Source organism: Hemitrygon akajei, chromosome 13, assembly GCF_048418815.1.
Source record: "Hemitrygon akajei chromosome 13, sHemAka1.3, whole genome shotgun sequence".
Classification (NCBI taxonomy): domain Eukaryota; kingdom Metazoa; phylum Chordata; class Chondrichthyes; order Myliobatiformes; family Dasyatidae; genus Hemitrygon; species Hemitrygon akajei.
This window is the reverse complement of record NC_133136.1, coordinates 49281979-49297844: the sequence shown is the minus strand read 5'-3', so window position 1 is coordinate 49297844 and position 15866 is coordinate 49281979. Positions and strand designations below refer to the sequence as shown.

At 42.1% G+C, this 15866-nt stretch overlaps 1 long non-coding RNA gene across 1 annotated transcript; it reads left to right on the top strand.

Annotated features, from left to right (window-relative positions):
- The first annotated feature begins 6780 nt into the window (after positions 1 to 6780).
- LOC140737853 (uncharacterized) lies at positions 6781 to 8847 on the top strand. The gene is made up of 2 exons (XR_012101260.1): positions 6781 to 7045; positions 7232 to 8847. It is a non-coding gene; the product is annotated as an uncharacterized lncRNA (long non-coding RNA).
- The last annotated feature ends 7019 nt before the right edge of the window (positions 8848 to 15866 follow it).

The window sequence follows — 15866 nt, the reverse complement described above, 5'->3', positions numbered from 1 at the left end:
AGGCAAACATTGAATAAGTGCGATCTCTGTGACTTCCAGGTTTCTTTTTAAAGTGCATTCCTTAAATTAAGAGGCCAGTTTTAAAGCTGATCCTGGCATCAGTGGAAAGGGAAAACCCTAGAGCCCATTATGGAAAGAATAACAGGGCACTTAGAACTATAATAGCATACAGAAAAATCAACATGGAATGAAAAAAGACAATTAAGTGACAAATGAGGTTTAGATAGAGATAGATAGATAGATACTTTATTCATCCCCATGGGGAAATTCAACTTTTTTTCCAATGTCCCATACACTTGTTGTAGCAAAACTAATTACATACAATACTTAACTCAGTAAAAAATATGATATGCATCTAAATCACCGTCTCAAAAAGCATTAATAGCTTTTAAAAAGTTCTTAAGTCCTGGAGGTAGAATTGTAAAGCCTAATGGCATTGGGGAGTATTGACCTCTTCATCCTGTCTGAGGAGCATTGCATCGATAGTAACCTGTCACTGAAACTGCTTCTCTGTCTCTGGATGGTGCTATGTAGAGGATGTTCAGAGTTATCCATAATTGACCGTAGCCTACTCAGCGCCCTTCGCTCAGCTACCGATGTTAAACTCTCCAGTACTTTGCCCACGACAGAGCCCGCCTTCCTTACCAGCTTATTAAGACGTGAGGCGTCCCTCTTCTTAATGCTTAATGTTTATTATCATTTAGCTACACATTTACCTAACATACAGTGGCATGCAAAAGTTTGGGTACCCCGGTCAAAATTTCTGCTACTGTGATGTGAGGTAAAGGGATTCTGAGGAGATAATTTTATAGAATTTGCCCTGCAATTTGAAAGGGAGAAGCTAAAATCAGACGTATCAGTAAAAGAGGCATGAGAGAGGAGCTGACTAAAGTTGATTAGACGGGGATACTAGCAGTGATGTTGGCAGAGCAGCCATGGCTAGAGTTTTTGGGAGCAATTCAGAACACGCAGGATATATTCCATGAAAGTATTCTAAAGGCAAGAGAACAACCGTGGATGACCAGGGAAGTCAAAGCCAACAAAGCAAAAGAGTGTACATTTAATAGAGCAAAAATTAGTGGAAAGTTAGAGGATTGGGAAGCTTTTAAAATCCAATAGAAGGCAACTAAAAAGCCATAAGTAAAAAGATGAAATATGAAGCTAAGCTAGGCAATATGCAAGATAACAAAAGTTTTTTCAGATATATAAAGAGTAAAAGAGAAGAATAGATATGGGATTGCTGGAAAATGACACTGGAGCAGTAGTATAGGGGAAAGGAAATGGTGGATGAACTGAATAAGTATTTTGCATCAGTCTTCACTGTGGAAAACTAGGAGTATTCAGGATATTCAAGAGTGTCAGGGTGCAGAAAAGAGTGCAGTTACTATAAATAGGGAGAATGTGCTTGGGAAGCTGAAATGTCTGAAGGTCGATAGATCACCTGGACCAGATGGACTACACCTGAGGGTTCTGAAGGAGGTAGCTGAAGAAGTTGTGGAGGCAAGAAAGCTCACCTCTGCCCCAGGATACTGATGGACTTTTACCGCTGTGCCATTGAGAGCATACTCACCAACTGCATCTCAGCGTGGTATGGCAATTGTCCTGTATCAGTCCGCAAAGTACTCCAGCAGGTGGTGAAAACTGCCTAGCGGATTATCAGCACCCAATTGCCCACCACTGAGAACATTTATCATAAACGCTGCCTGGTCAGGGCAAAAAGCATTATGAAGGCTGCATCTCACCCCAATCATGAACTTTTTACTCTCCTCCCATCCGGTAGGCGCTACAGGAGCCTCCACTCCTGCACCAGCAGGCACAGGAAGATCTTCTTCCCTGAGGCTATGACCCTGCTGAACCTCACATCACAGTGCTAAGCAATATTGCACCCATATTGTACTGTCTCAGTACTTTTATATTTGTGTTGTAGCACTTACTTTTTAGTCACAGTTATTTTGTAAATAACTACTGTATTCTTTTGCACTTCTGGTTAAATGCTAATTGCATTTCATTGGCTTTGTATCTGTACTTGGCACAATGACAATAAAGTTGAATCTAATCAGTAATTATCTTTCAAGAATCACTAGATTCTGGTCTGGTAGACACTTCCAAATGTCGCTTCACTTTTCAAGAAGGGAGAGGCAGAAGAAAGGAAACTGTAGGCCAGTTAGTCTGCCCTCAATGGTTGGGAAGATTTTGGAGGCAATTGTTAAGGGTGAGTTTTCAGGGTACTTGAGTCACATGAGAACGGTGACTCCTTTGCTTGTATCTTCAGAACAGCTTTATTTCAATCTTTAATATCTCCTTTTTCCTTTTCAGGGTTCTTTTGAAGACTGACTTCAGTTCTTTGTGGAAATGGAACCTGCTCTCAGGGCCTCAACTGGTCATTTTTCGACATGCCAAGGACACGGCCTAGGAGACCAGGGTGCTGGATTTTCATGGCTCTGGAGGTGGTCGCTGCCACAGACAACTGGTGTTCTGGGAGTAAGCAGCACAACAGACTTAACACCATAAATCAGCAAGTTGCTTTTGTTATGTCTCCCCTCTCGCTGTAAAACAGGGACACCTCTTTTTCCCTTATTAGGGAGAGAGCGAGCCTGTGGTATGTTGAATTACTGGGTGCACGAGTAGGATGTATATTGTATACATTTCTCTGACATTAAATGTACCTATTGATAAAATGGACCAAAGTCACCCTGGTTTCCTCAAAGGAAAATCTTGCCTGACAGATCTGATGGAATTCTTTGAAGAACTAACAAGCGGGACAGACAAAGGAGAATCAGTAGATGTTATGTGTACTTGCATTTTCCAAGAGGTCTTAAACAAGGTACCACTACTGGCATTCCACAGCTCTCAGTACTGGTTCCACTTCTTTTCACATTGAACATCAATGATTTGAATGACAAAATTGATGGCTTTGCGTCCAAGTTTGCGGATGACATGAAGATAGGTAGAGTGGTAAGTAGTGTTGAGGAAGCAGGAAGGCTGAAGAAATGCTTCAGATTAGGAGAATGTGCAAAGAGATGGCAGATGGAATACAGCATCAGGAAGTGTTGCTGCACTTTGGTAGAAGGAATAAAAGCACAGAATATTTTTCTAAATGGAAAGATCATTTTTTTAAAAAATCAGGAGGTACAAAGTGACTTGGGAGTCCTTGAGCAGGATTCCCTAAAGGTTAGCTTGAAGGCTGAATCAGTGGTGAGGAAGGCAAATGCAATGCTGGCATTCTTTTTGAGAAGATTAGAATATAAAAGCAAGGATATAATGCTAAGGCTTTATAGGCACTGGCGAGGCCTCACTTGGAACATTGAGCGCAGTTTTGGGCCCCTTATCTGAGAAGGAGCATGCTGACTTTGGATAGGATTCAAACAAGGTTCACAAAAATGATTCTGGGATTGAAAAGCTTATCGTATGACGAACATTTAATGATGCTGAGCCTGTACTCACTGGAATTTAGAAGAATGAGAGTGGATCTCATTGAAACCTGTTAAATGTTGAAAGGCTTAGATAGAGTGGATGTCCTTTAGGACCAGTGGGCATAACCACAGAATAGAGCAGGGGTTCCCAAACTAGGGTCCACAGTGCCCTCAGTTAATGGTAGGAGCACATGGCATACAAAGGTTGATTGGGAACCCTTGGAAAAGAAGAAAGTTCATTTAAAATGAATAAGAGGAGGAATTTCTTTCTGCAGAAGGTGGTGAATCTGTGGAATTCTTTGCCATAGGCAGCGGTGGAGGCCAAGTCATTGAGTGTGTTTAAGGAGCTGGTTCATAGTTAAGTCAGGGCATGAAGAGTTATAGGGAGAAGGCAAGAGAATGGGGTTGAGGGGGAAATGGAGCAGCCATGATGAAATGGTGGGGCAGACTCAGACCATTCGGCCCAATGCCTTATGGCCTCATCCCAAAGTTCCACTCATATCCTCACAGAATGTCATTTCTAAGCAATGCTCATGTCCTCCCTTACCCCCTCCTCACTTACCTTTGTATCTGTAGCAGCTGTACCCTGAAACACCGAGTTACCAGTCCTGCACTCCTCTCGGCCACATTTCAGTTATGGCTATAACATCCCAGTCCCCCCAAAGCCAATCCGCACTGAGTTTGTACCCTTTGCCTCTTAAACTTGTGCACTGATATAAATGCACTTTAAGTATTTTTCCTATCTTTACTGTGCCCCTAGCTATCCCAATCACTCAACTTGCTCTTGCTGGCTACTACTTCCATCCTAACCCCCCCCCCCCCCCCCATAACCCATTCCTGTGCAGAGTCCTTCACCCCAATCAAGTTTAAACTCTCCCATGTAGCACTAGTAAGTGTCTCTGCAAGGATATTTCTCTCTTCCTCTCCCCCACCCAACTGGCTCATGTGCAACCCTTTATCTCTCAGAGGAGAAGCCAATTGTCCAAAATCCCAAATCACTGTTCCCCACACCAGCTCCTTAGCCACAGATTCATTTGTTGCATCTAACTGTGACCTAACCACTAAGTGGCACAACTGGTAATCTGCAAATCACTACCCTCGAGGCCTACTTCTTACTAAGATTTTCTTCTCTATGCTGCAAAACTTTAAGCAATATTACTATATTTTGAAGTGTTGAATTTGCTTAGTTCAACCCATTTATTTTGGATATTGTTACTGTACTACAAAATTTACTTTTCAAAAATTTAAAGTGGTCCAAGGCTAAAAAGAACTTGAGGCTTCAAATGTGCTTAGCAGAGTATTTCATACCTCGTGGTTTAAAACAAAGTGCTTGAAGCCTGATCAATATTCTGATCACTGAGACAGAATAATTTGTGGTTCACAATGCAAGTGGTCACCAAAACCTCAAGGATAACAGAGTACATGGTTACACATGGTGCACATCTGACCAAATGGAACACACAAGGCATTGCTCAGACCACACTTTGAAACATGGGGAGCAGTTTTGGTACCCATATCTGAAAAAGGATGTGCTGGTATTAGAGAGGGTGCAGAGAAGGTTCACGAGAAAGATTTCTGAAATGAAAAGGTTAACCCGTGAGTAGGGTTTGATAGCTCTTGGCCTGTTCTTGCTGGAGTTTAGAAGAATGAGTGGGGATCTCATTGAAGCCTATTGAATATTTAAAGGCCTAGATAGAGTGGATGTGGAGAGGATATCTCCTATAGTGGGGGAGTCCAGAGGGCACAGCCTCAGAATACAAGAATGCCACTTTAGAACAGATGAGGAATTTCTTTAGCCAGAGGGTGGTGAATCTGTGGAATACTTTGCCACAGATGGCAGTGGAGGCCAAGTTACTGGGTATGTTTACAGTGGATGCTAATAGGCAAGTCATTAAAAAGTGTGTCAAAGATTACAGGAAAAAGGCAGCAGGAATAATGTTGAAAGGGATAACAAATCATGTTAGAATGATAGAATGACACAGCAGACTCGATGGTCCAAATGGCCTAACTGTCTCCTGTGTCTTTCAGCCTAAGACAACGAAGTCCTTTGAAAGTGTATCATTCAACAGCAATACATCGGTTTTTTCCAAGAGACTGTATAGTTATGTTCAATTTCAAGTAGCCTTTGACAGAGAATGATCATTTAACTCTATGACAATTAATACACCAGCACTTGAATTGACAATTCACTGTGAACTTGCTTCCCTTCTCAACACAATTTAAAAATAACTTGAAACCATTCCCCATAAATGAATTACAACCCTTTGAGTTAATAACCACAACTGAAGATTGCAAAGCAAATACAGGCCACATTGCAAATCGAATGCACCTTAAAATGTATTATCAGGCTACAACTGTTTACCTCAGTTTGGAGATAAAATACCAATCTATAAACTCCACCCAGGTGAACACTAAAACAGGATGTACTAAATAATCTAAGAGTTTACTTAGAAATTAAGGCAGTTGCTCAATTGCTACAGGAACACTGTTACATTTTCTTGTGTGACGTCTTGTTTGCTTGTCAAACCATACAAACAGACAACCAACTGATAAATAGCCGGCACAAAAGTTCATCTGCTTTGTACCAATTAGTGCTAAACCCACAAAACATTTGGCAGCGGTTGGAAAGCCAGTCCTTACTAATGTTTCTGAAATGCAATTTAAAGCAAGAGAAATGAGCCAATGATTAACCACCAAAACTTTACCAGCATCAAGTATCATTTGATAATGAATTCATTAAAACTTCAGTTAATGTTTTAAAACCTCAAATTCTCATTTCATTTTAAATTGTTTTTATACCTTTTTTTCCCATTAACATCAAGTTCAACTTTATCCAATAGGGAGCAATACAGTTCATATTTATGTTTTGTATAACAAGCTGCTACCTTCCAATACAATTGATAACTTTATAATATTCTGGGAAAAAACAATTTGATGTCCAAGAATGTAACTGACTTAAATGAGGGCAGAAAAGGTTAATAACAAAATTTATTATTTCTACAGTACACCAATTTGAATCTTCATAATTATTAATCAGAAAGAAAATGGAAACAAAGATTTAAACATTGTTTATGAACACGAGAGATTGTACTGGAAACACACAAAATGCTGGCAGAATTCTGCCAGTCAGGCAGCACCTATGGAAAAAAATAGTGGATATTTCAGGCCCAGATGCTTCATCAGAACTGGAAAGGGGGAAGATACTGGAATAAAAAGTAGGGAGAGGGCAAGGACAAACTAGAAGATAATAGATGAAACCAGGTGTGCAGGAAAGGTAAAGGGCTGGAGAGGAAAGAATCTAGTAGGCGAGGGGAGTGAACCACAGGAGTCAGGGAAGGAGGAGCTTTAGGTGACAGGCAGATGAAGAGGCTGGAAAAAGACAGAAGGGGAAGAAAAAATACTGGAAAGAAATCTTTCATGCCATCAGGTTGAAGGCTTCCTAGACGGACTACGAGGTGTTGTTCCTCCACCCTAAGAATGTTTTCATCCTGGCAGAAGAGGGGGCCATCCGTGAGCCGACATTATCGGAAGGGGGATGAGGATGGGAATTAACATTTTATTTTACTGCGTATGGAGCGAAGGTGCTCGACATCGAGACCGCATCGGGAGCGCCGACCCCAACAGATTCGCAGGTGAAGTGTTTTTGCACCAGAAGGGACTGTTTGGGGCCCAAAATGGAGGTGGTCCTAAAGAAGGGTCTGGGCCCCGAGACGTCGACCGTTTATTCACTCCCATAGATGCTGTATGATCTACTGAGTTCTTCCATCACTTTGTGTCCGTTGCTTAAACATTGCTTTCGTGCTTTCTTCCCATTACAGGCAACACCTCCCACACGTTTCACTGATGGCGCCAACAACCCATTCAAAGCACCTGTTAGCCGGTCGTGGCATCCGCTGGTCCCGCAGTGGCGACTAAGAATGTTTAAGTAACTTCCCACCACCTGGTTTGTTAAATCGCGTTTAGTAGACATGGGCTGAAAACTCAAAAACACACACACACACACACATACCCGAAAACCTACTGCCGCAAGGGCTACCCTTGAGGCGAAACGACGGGAATTCAGAGGGCAGAATATAGTTTTTGCGTGTAAATACCTGATAAGAACTGTAATACCTCGCATTCAGAAATAACACTTCAAATTATACCAAAGCAGGCCATGATGAATGCGTACAGACTCAATTCCTACTGAAAAGCTTTGCAGCTGAACGTAACAAACCTTTCTACCGCCTTGCCGGTAAAACATAAAATCTCACTGAGCTGCAGTCCCTAGGACTCGCTCCACCTGGAAAAGCCCGTGTCCCACGTGCACTCCCTTTGGTAAACCCTTCTCTGCCCTTTATCGAGGCGCTGGGGAGGGGGTGACGCAGCGAAATTTCTTCTCAAGCTCTGCACAGCTAAAATCCTGCGAAAAATATTTTGTTACGATTACGGTCTATTTTTCCCACAATACTTTTTGAGAAGCCTTATGTTGCAAGAAGATTTCAGATAATGTCAATGAAACAGCGCATTAAATAAATGATTTAGGGTGAAGGAAAGCAAAATTGCATTTTTGTAAAACCATTAATATCTCAGGGGGTCTGCAGACAATAAAACACTTTTTAAGAATAGTTGCTGTTGAGGTGAAGAGGACAAATTATTTGCATACACAACTGCAGTGTAATGAATCCGAGTCATTTGCTTGCTCGGTGCTCCATGAGGGAATATTCGGCTCCCACACTAGCAATAAACTCGACTTTAAACTAGTAATGCCCTTGGATCTTTTATTTCTGCACGGATGTGCAGACCAGGATGTATATTAATATCTCATCTGGGAGTGTTATATTCAGTAGTACAAACTTGATCGGTATAGATTTTTTCACCCAAGTCTCTTGCATGGGATTTGAACTCACAAACGTGCGATTCAGAGCGTAGAGTTCAAAGTTATCTAGGATCACTCCTAGATAAGCCAAAGATTATTTTAACTAGTTAAATATTTTGAATTATCAATAAAATTCAAAGGTTTAAAAATTCCACATGTATAAATGGTTTGAAGGCATTTAATACTCAATATTTTAATCATATTCTTCAACTGATGAATTAATTACCATTATCACAATATTTTTACACATTTGGCAAAAATTTCATCATTAAAGTAACAGAATCACCACTGTTATGATACAGTAGTGACCTGAATAACAACAAATGCTAACTTTATGTCATTACTATACTGTCATTTTTGCACATTTTTGTGTCATTTTAACAGAAAATTATTTATACATTATTTATTACAAAGGCAACTATACCTGTGAAACTATATTTATTGTGTGCTTTAAAGTTTGAATTGAAGAATTCATGTTAAGTAGGAAAACAGTATTTCAGAATTGATCTCAAACCTTTATTTAAGTTTTGAATTGTCAAGACAACTCATTTGCAATAAAAAGTTATCAGAATTAAAGTGGAAAGTGGAACATTCTGATCTACATTTGAACATTTAGATGTCTGTTCTAAATATGATAATTTTTGGAGTCAGAGTTATGAGAGTATGGAAACAGGCTCAATTCAGCCATGCCTACCATTAGCCTGATTTTGGCCTCTGTCTCTGTAAACTTCTCTAAATCTTTTAAACCTCATAAGTGTACCCACCTCAATCAACATGTAGATAGAGTCATAGAAAATTACACCACAGAAATTGGCCCTTTGGCCCATCTAGTCCATGCTGAACCATTTAAACTGCCTACTCCCATCAACCTGCATTGGGACCACAGCCCTACTGTCCACGTACCTATCCAAACTTGTCTTGAACGTTAAAATTGAGCTCACATGCACCACTTGTACTGAAAGCTCGTTCCACACTCTCACAACCCTCTGAGTGAAGGGGTTTCACCTCATGTTTCCCTGAAACTTGACACCTTTCACCCTTAACCCATGACCTATAGTAGTAGTCTCATTCAACCTCAGTGGAAAACGCCTGCTTGTATTTAACATACATCTCTATACCCCTCCTAAATTTGTGTACCTCCAACAAATCTCTGTGCAATCTTCAGTGTTCCTTGTGATAAAATCTTAACCTATCCAATCTTTCCACGTAACTCTGGTCCTCTAGACCGGGCAACATCTTTGTGTAAATTTTCTCTGTACTCTTTCAAACTTATTTACAATTTTCCTGTAGGTAGATAAGCGAAACTACACATGATACTCTACCAGTCACAGGCCCCCCAGAGAGGCAGCCATCTACTACCACTCTCTGGCTTCTCCCACAAAGCCAATGTCTAATGCAATTTACTACCTCATCCTGAATGCCGAGTGACTGAATCTTCCTGACCAGCCTCTCATGTGGGAACTTGTCAAATTCCTTGCTAAAGTCCACGTAGACAACATCCACAACCTTGCCTTCATCAACTTCCTTGAAAAATTCCATGAGATTAATTAGACATGACCCACCATACACAAAGCCATGCTGACAATCCTTAATCAGTCCATGACTATCCTGGTGTTCATATATCCAGACCCTTTGAATGACTTTTTCACTACTGATGTCAGGCTCTCCGGCCGATAATTTCCTGGTTTAATTTTAGAGCCTTTCTTAAACGGCAGAACAATATTGGCTATCCTCCAATCCTCTGGTACCTCACCTGTCACTACGGATGATTTAAATATATCTGTTAGAGTGCCTGCAGTGTCTGCACTTGCCTCCCACAGGGTCTGAGGGAACACCTTGTCAGGCCTTGGGGATTTATCCACCCTGAATTGCCTCAGGACAGCAAACACCTCCTCCTCTGTAATCTGTATTGAGTCTATGAAGTTGATGCCATTTTGCCTCTCTTCTATAGACTCTGAGTAAATACAAATGCAAAAAAATGCATTTAAGACTTTCCCCATCTCTTTTGGCTCCACACATGGATTACCATTCTGATCTTCCAGAGGACCAATTTTGTCCCTTACCATCAACCACCTATGTGTAAAAAACAATTGTCCTTCAGGATATCTCTTCCCTCTCAGCTTAAACCTTCTTCCTCTAATTTTAGACTCCCTACTCTGGGAAAAAGTCTGTTAACTATCTACCCCTTATAATTTTCTTATCCTCCATCATGTCACCGCCTCACTTCCTTCAATCCTGTCTATCGAGTCGCTCCTCATAACTCAAGCCCCCTCAATCCCAGCAATATTCTTGTGAATCATTTCTGCACCTTTCTACCTTAATCATATCTTCCATACAATATGGTGACCGTAACTGTACACAATAACTCCAAACGTAGTCTCACCAACATTTTTAACAGTTGTACTATGCGATCCCAACCCTTCAATCCAATGCCCCTACTGATGAAGGTAAGTGTGCCTGAAACCTTCTTCACCTCCATGTGTCTTCACTTTCTGGGGCCTATGTACCTGCACCCTTAGACTCTTTTCTAACTCCAGCCAGTCATTATGTATGTCCAGATCTGATTGAAATTCCTTTTTAATAATTTCCCATTTGTCAATCCCTGGCCCTCTTCCCCATTCTAATAAAAGTGTGTCAATTTTCCAAAACTGCTTCCCTACTGACACGCCAGACACTTGCCCAGTTTCATTTCTCAAGGAACGGTCATGTGTTGCCCCCTCATGGAGTTTGCCCCTCCTCTGTATGACTGTATGGGTTTCTGCTGAGTGCAGTGGTTTTTCCAAAAATGTGCTGGTAGATTAATTGGCTACTATAAATTATCCCTCAATGTAGGTAAATGGAAAAAGACGAGTCAATGACATTTGAGAGAGATTGCAGGCTGTAGGGGTAAGGAGAATGGGAATGATAGAATTATATTCTTGGTAGCTGTTATGGGTACAGTAGACAGAGTGCCTTATCACTCTGCTGTTGTAAAAGGTAAAGCCATTTTGAGTTTATTTTTAATATTACATATTTCAATAAAAAGACAAAGGATTTTTTTCTCATTACAAATGGCATAGATTAGTGAGTCAAAAATAGTTATTTCCTTAGCTTGAATGTCCAAATATCTAAACACCGATTTGTTTTGCACTGAAGTTTTGTTTTGCACAGTGCTTTTTTTCACGGTCTGGAATAGTTTATGTATAATTTATGCTCTGTGTATTATCTGGACATATGTGTCAGTGAGGATGCTGTAAGCCAGATTTTCATTGTATCTGCTCCTCATAAACATGACTTGAGGTGGCTTGACTATATCTCTTACCACCCTGTCTCCTGTAAAAATGCTATTCCCTTTTTTCAGTTCTTTGTCTCCACCACATCAGTTTCCAGGATGAGACTTCCCTTTCCAGGACATCTGATATGTCCTCCTTCAAACAACAGGGTTTTCCTTTCTTCACTATTGAATCTGCCTCACCTGCATCTCATCCATTTCCCAGATATCCACATTCACCCCATCTTCCTGCCACCTTAACAGGGATAGGGTTCCTCTTGTCCTTTCCTACCACCCCATGAGCCTCTGCATCCAACACATCATTCTTCACAACTTCTCCAAAGGGATTGTACCACCAAACATATCTTCACCTCAGTTCTACTCTCTGCTGTCCGTAGGGATTGGTCCCTCCATGGTTCACTTGTCCATTCACCCTCCTCACTAACCTCCCTCCTGCCACTCATCCCTGCAATCAGCCAAAGTGCTACACCTTCCCATTCACCTCTGCCCTAATCTCCATTCAGGACCCCCAACAGTCTTTACAAGTGAGGCAACATTTTACCTGCAGATCTGTTGGGGTGGTTTATTGTATCAAATGATCCCAATGTGGCCTCCTCTACACTGGGGAGACCCATCATAAATTGGGGGACCGCTTTGTTGAGCACCTCCACTCCATCCGCCAAAAGCAGAGATTCCCAGTGGCCAACGATTTTAATTCCTATTCACATTCCCATTCTGACATGTCGGTCCATGACCTCCTCTTGTGCCACGATGAGGCCACCTCCAGGGTGGATGAGCAACACCTCATATTCCAACTGGGTAGCCTCCAACCTGATGGCATTGATTTCTCCTTCCAGAAAATCATTTTTTCTCTCCCCCTTTCCTTTTCTTCTACATCTCCCTCCAGACTTTTACCTTTTCTCACCTGCCTACAACCTCCCCCAGTGCCCCTCCTTCTTCCCTTTCTCCAATGGTCCATTCCTATCAAGTTCCTTCCCCTCCAGCCCTTTACCTTTCCTACACATCTGGCTTCACCTATCACCTCCACCTTCTAGCTATCCTATTCCCCTGCCCCCACCTTTTTAATCTGGCACATTCCCCCTTCCTTTCCAGTCCTGAAGAAGCTTCCTGGCCAGAAATTTTGACTGTTTATTCACTTCTATCGATGCTAGCTGTCCTGCTGAGTTCCTCCAGCATTTTGTGTGTTACTTGAGATGGCTAAAGTTTTGAAATTTGGTGGTTTAAATCAGACATCTCGCATGAATTAACAGTAGATGGCGCTGCTGTGCTGCTTCAGAAGAATCAGTGGCTGAACATTGCAGGAAACACATTCAATAAAACCTGAAATCTTGCTGCTGCTATCTATGCATTATATATACATGCAGTCTTTTAAAAATGCTTAATAAATTAAATAATTAGTTAATTGGCAGTATGCATGTTGTGTTTTCCAATAGTTTCTTCTTTTCCTTCGGTGCTATGATTCTTCAGTATCTCTGCGATTTAATATTACATATTTAATATCACTACTTAGGAGGAATTTTTGATATTTCTAATTCCAGCTCAGGACTATAGCATTTCAAAGCCTTTTTCAATTGGAAGTGCAAGATCATTTCCATACGCCATTAATATTTATGCCTGTGTTATGATCATCTCAAAAGTCCTTCAGAAAATAACTCTTTTTTGGTTGAGTGATTTTTTTCTTTAATCCTTTTTTATAAATCCTCAACTGAATTACCAGCTGAGTTTTCTGAAGTGGTAATTGTAGGCTGAATTAAGATGAAAACTGAGAAATGGAAATATCCATGATGCTGTTCTCTGACATGCTTTAGTTAGCTCCTCAACCAATATCAGTTCATCTAAACACAGACCAACTAATAGAAATATGGCTACATAGAAGCATAGAAAACCTACAGCACAATACAGGCCCTTCAGTCCACAAAGTTGTGCCGAACATGTCCCTGCCTTATAAATTACTAGGCTTACCTATAGCCCTCTGTTTTTCTAAGCTCCATGTACCTATCCAAAAGTCTCTTAAAAGAACCTATCATATCTGCCTCCACCACCGTTGCCGGCAGCCCATTCCACACACTCACCACTCTCTGAGTAAAAAACTTAACCCTGACATCTCCTCTGTACCTACTCCCTAACACCTTAAACCTGTGTCCTCTTGTGGCAACCATTTCAGCCCTGGAAAAAAGCCTCTGACTATCCACATGATCAATGCCTCTCATCATCTTATACACCTCTATAGGTCAACTCTGTTAAAAACTTCCTTTTCTCTCTTTACAAACACAAGAAAGTCTGCAGATGCTGTAAATCCAAAGCAACACACTCAAAATGCTGGAGGAACTCAGAAGGCTGGGCAGTATCTATGGAAAAGAATAAACAGTTGACTTTTTGGGCTGAGACCCTTCACCAGGACTAGAAAGAAAGAGGAGAAGTCAGAGTAGGAAAGTGGGGGTGGGGGAGGAAGAAGTACAAGGTGGTTGTGATAGGTGAAACTGGGAGAGGAAGAGAGGGTGAAGTAAAGAGCTGGAAAGTCAATTGGTGAAAGAGATTAAAGCTGGAGAAGCAGAATCTGAAGGAGAGGACAGAAGACCATGGAAGCAAGAGAAGGAGGTGGAGCACCAGAGGGAGGGGATGGGCAGGTAAGAAGATAGGTGAAAGAGGGAAACAGGAATGGGGAATGGTGAAGGGGGGGAGGCTATTACCGGAAGTTCGAGAAATCAATATTCATGCCATCAGGTTGGAGGCATCCTGACAGAATATAAGGTATTGCTTCTCCAACCTGAGTGTGGCCTCATCCTGGCAATAGAGGAGACCATGGATTGACATATTGGAATGGGAATGGGAAATAGAATTGAAATGGGTGGCCACTGGGAGATCCCGCTTTTCAATGTGGACAGAGAGAAGATGCCCGGCGAAGTGGTCTCTCAATCTGTGTCGGGTCTCACTGTTATACAGGAGGCCACACCAGGAGCCCCAGATACGGTAGATGACCCCAACAGACATGCAGATGAAGTGTCATCTCACCTAGAGGACTGTTTGGGGCCCTGAGTGGTAGTGAGGGAGAGGTGTAGGAGCAAGTGTAGCACTCGATCTGCTTGCAAGAGTAAGTACCAACAGGGAGATCAGTGGGCAGAGACGAGTGAACAGGGAGTCGCATAGGGAGCGATCCCTTTGGAAAGTGGAAATTTGGGGGAGGGAATGATACGCTTGGTGGTGGAATCTTGTTGGAGATGGCAGAAGTTACGGAGAATTATGTGCTGGATACAGAGGCTGATGGGGTGGTAGGTGAGGACAGGAGGCACCCTAATCCTGGTGTGGTGGCAGGAGGCTGGTGTGAGGGCAGCATTGAAGGTGAAGGAAGGAAAGCCCCTTTCTTTGAAGAAGGAGAACATCTCTGTAGTTCTGAAATGAAAAGCCCCATCCTGAGAGCAGATGCGGCAGACAGTGGAACTGAGAGAAGGGGATGGCATTTTTACAAATGACAGTGTGGAAGTGGTACAGTCAAGGAAGTTGTGAGAGTCAGTGGGTTCATAAAAGAGAACAATAGATAGACTCTCTAGAAATGGAGTCAGAGAGATTGAGAAAGGAGAGAAAGGTGTTGGAAATGTATTTGAGGGGAAGGTGGAAGTTGAGGGAAAGTTAATGAAGTTGACAAGCTCAGCATGGGTGCAGGAAGCAGCACAATGCAGTTGTCAATACAGCATAGGAAGAGTTGGGCAGCGATCCCTGTGTAAGCTTGGAATACAGACTGTTCCACGTAGCCGACAAAAAGGCAGGCATATCTGGAACCCTTGCAAGTATCCATGGCTACACCTTTGATGTGAAGGAAGTGGGAGGAACGAAAGGAGAAATTATTGAGGGTGAAGACGTGTTCCGCCACATGGAGGACAGTGGTAGTGGAGGGGGACTGGTTCGGTCTGTTGTCCAGAAAGAAGCAGAAAGCTCTAAGGCCCTCGAGATAGGCGATGCAGGTGTATAGGGACTGGACATCCAGAGTGAAAGTAAGACAATCAGGGCCAAGGAACGTAAAGTCATTGAAAAGATCAAGAGTGTGTGAAATGTCACAGATGTAAGTAGGAAGGGACTAACCAAGAGGGGATGTACAGATATAAGTTCAGAGGGGCAGGAACAAGGAGAAAAAATTGATCTACCTGGACAGGCAGGTTTATGGATCTTGGATAGGAGGTAGAAATTGGAGATGCAGGGTAAGGGAACCATGAGGATGATGGCAGTGGATGGGAGATCCCTAGAGCTGGTAAAGTCGGTAATGGTGTGGGAGGCAAAAGCCCAGTGCTCCTTAGTGGGATCCTGTTCAAGGGGTAAGTAAGAGAAGCCA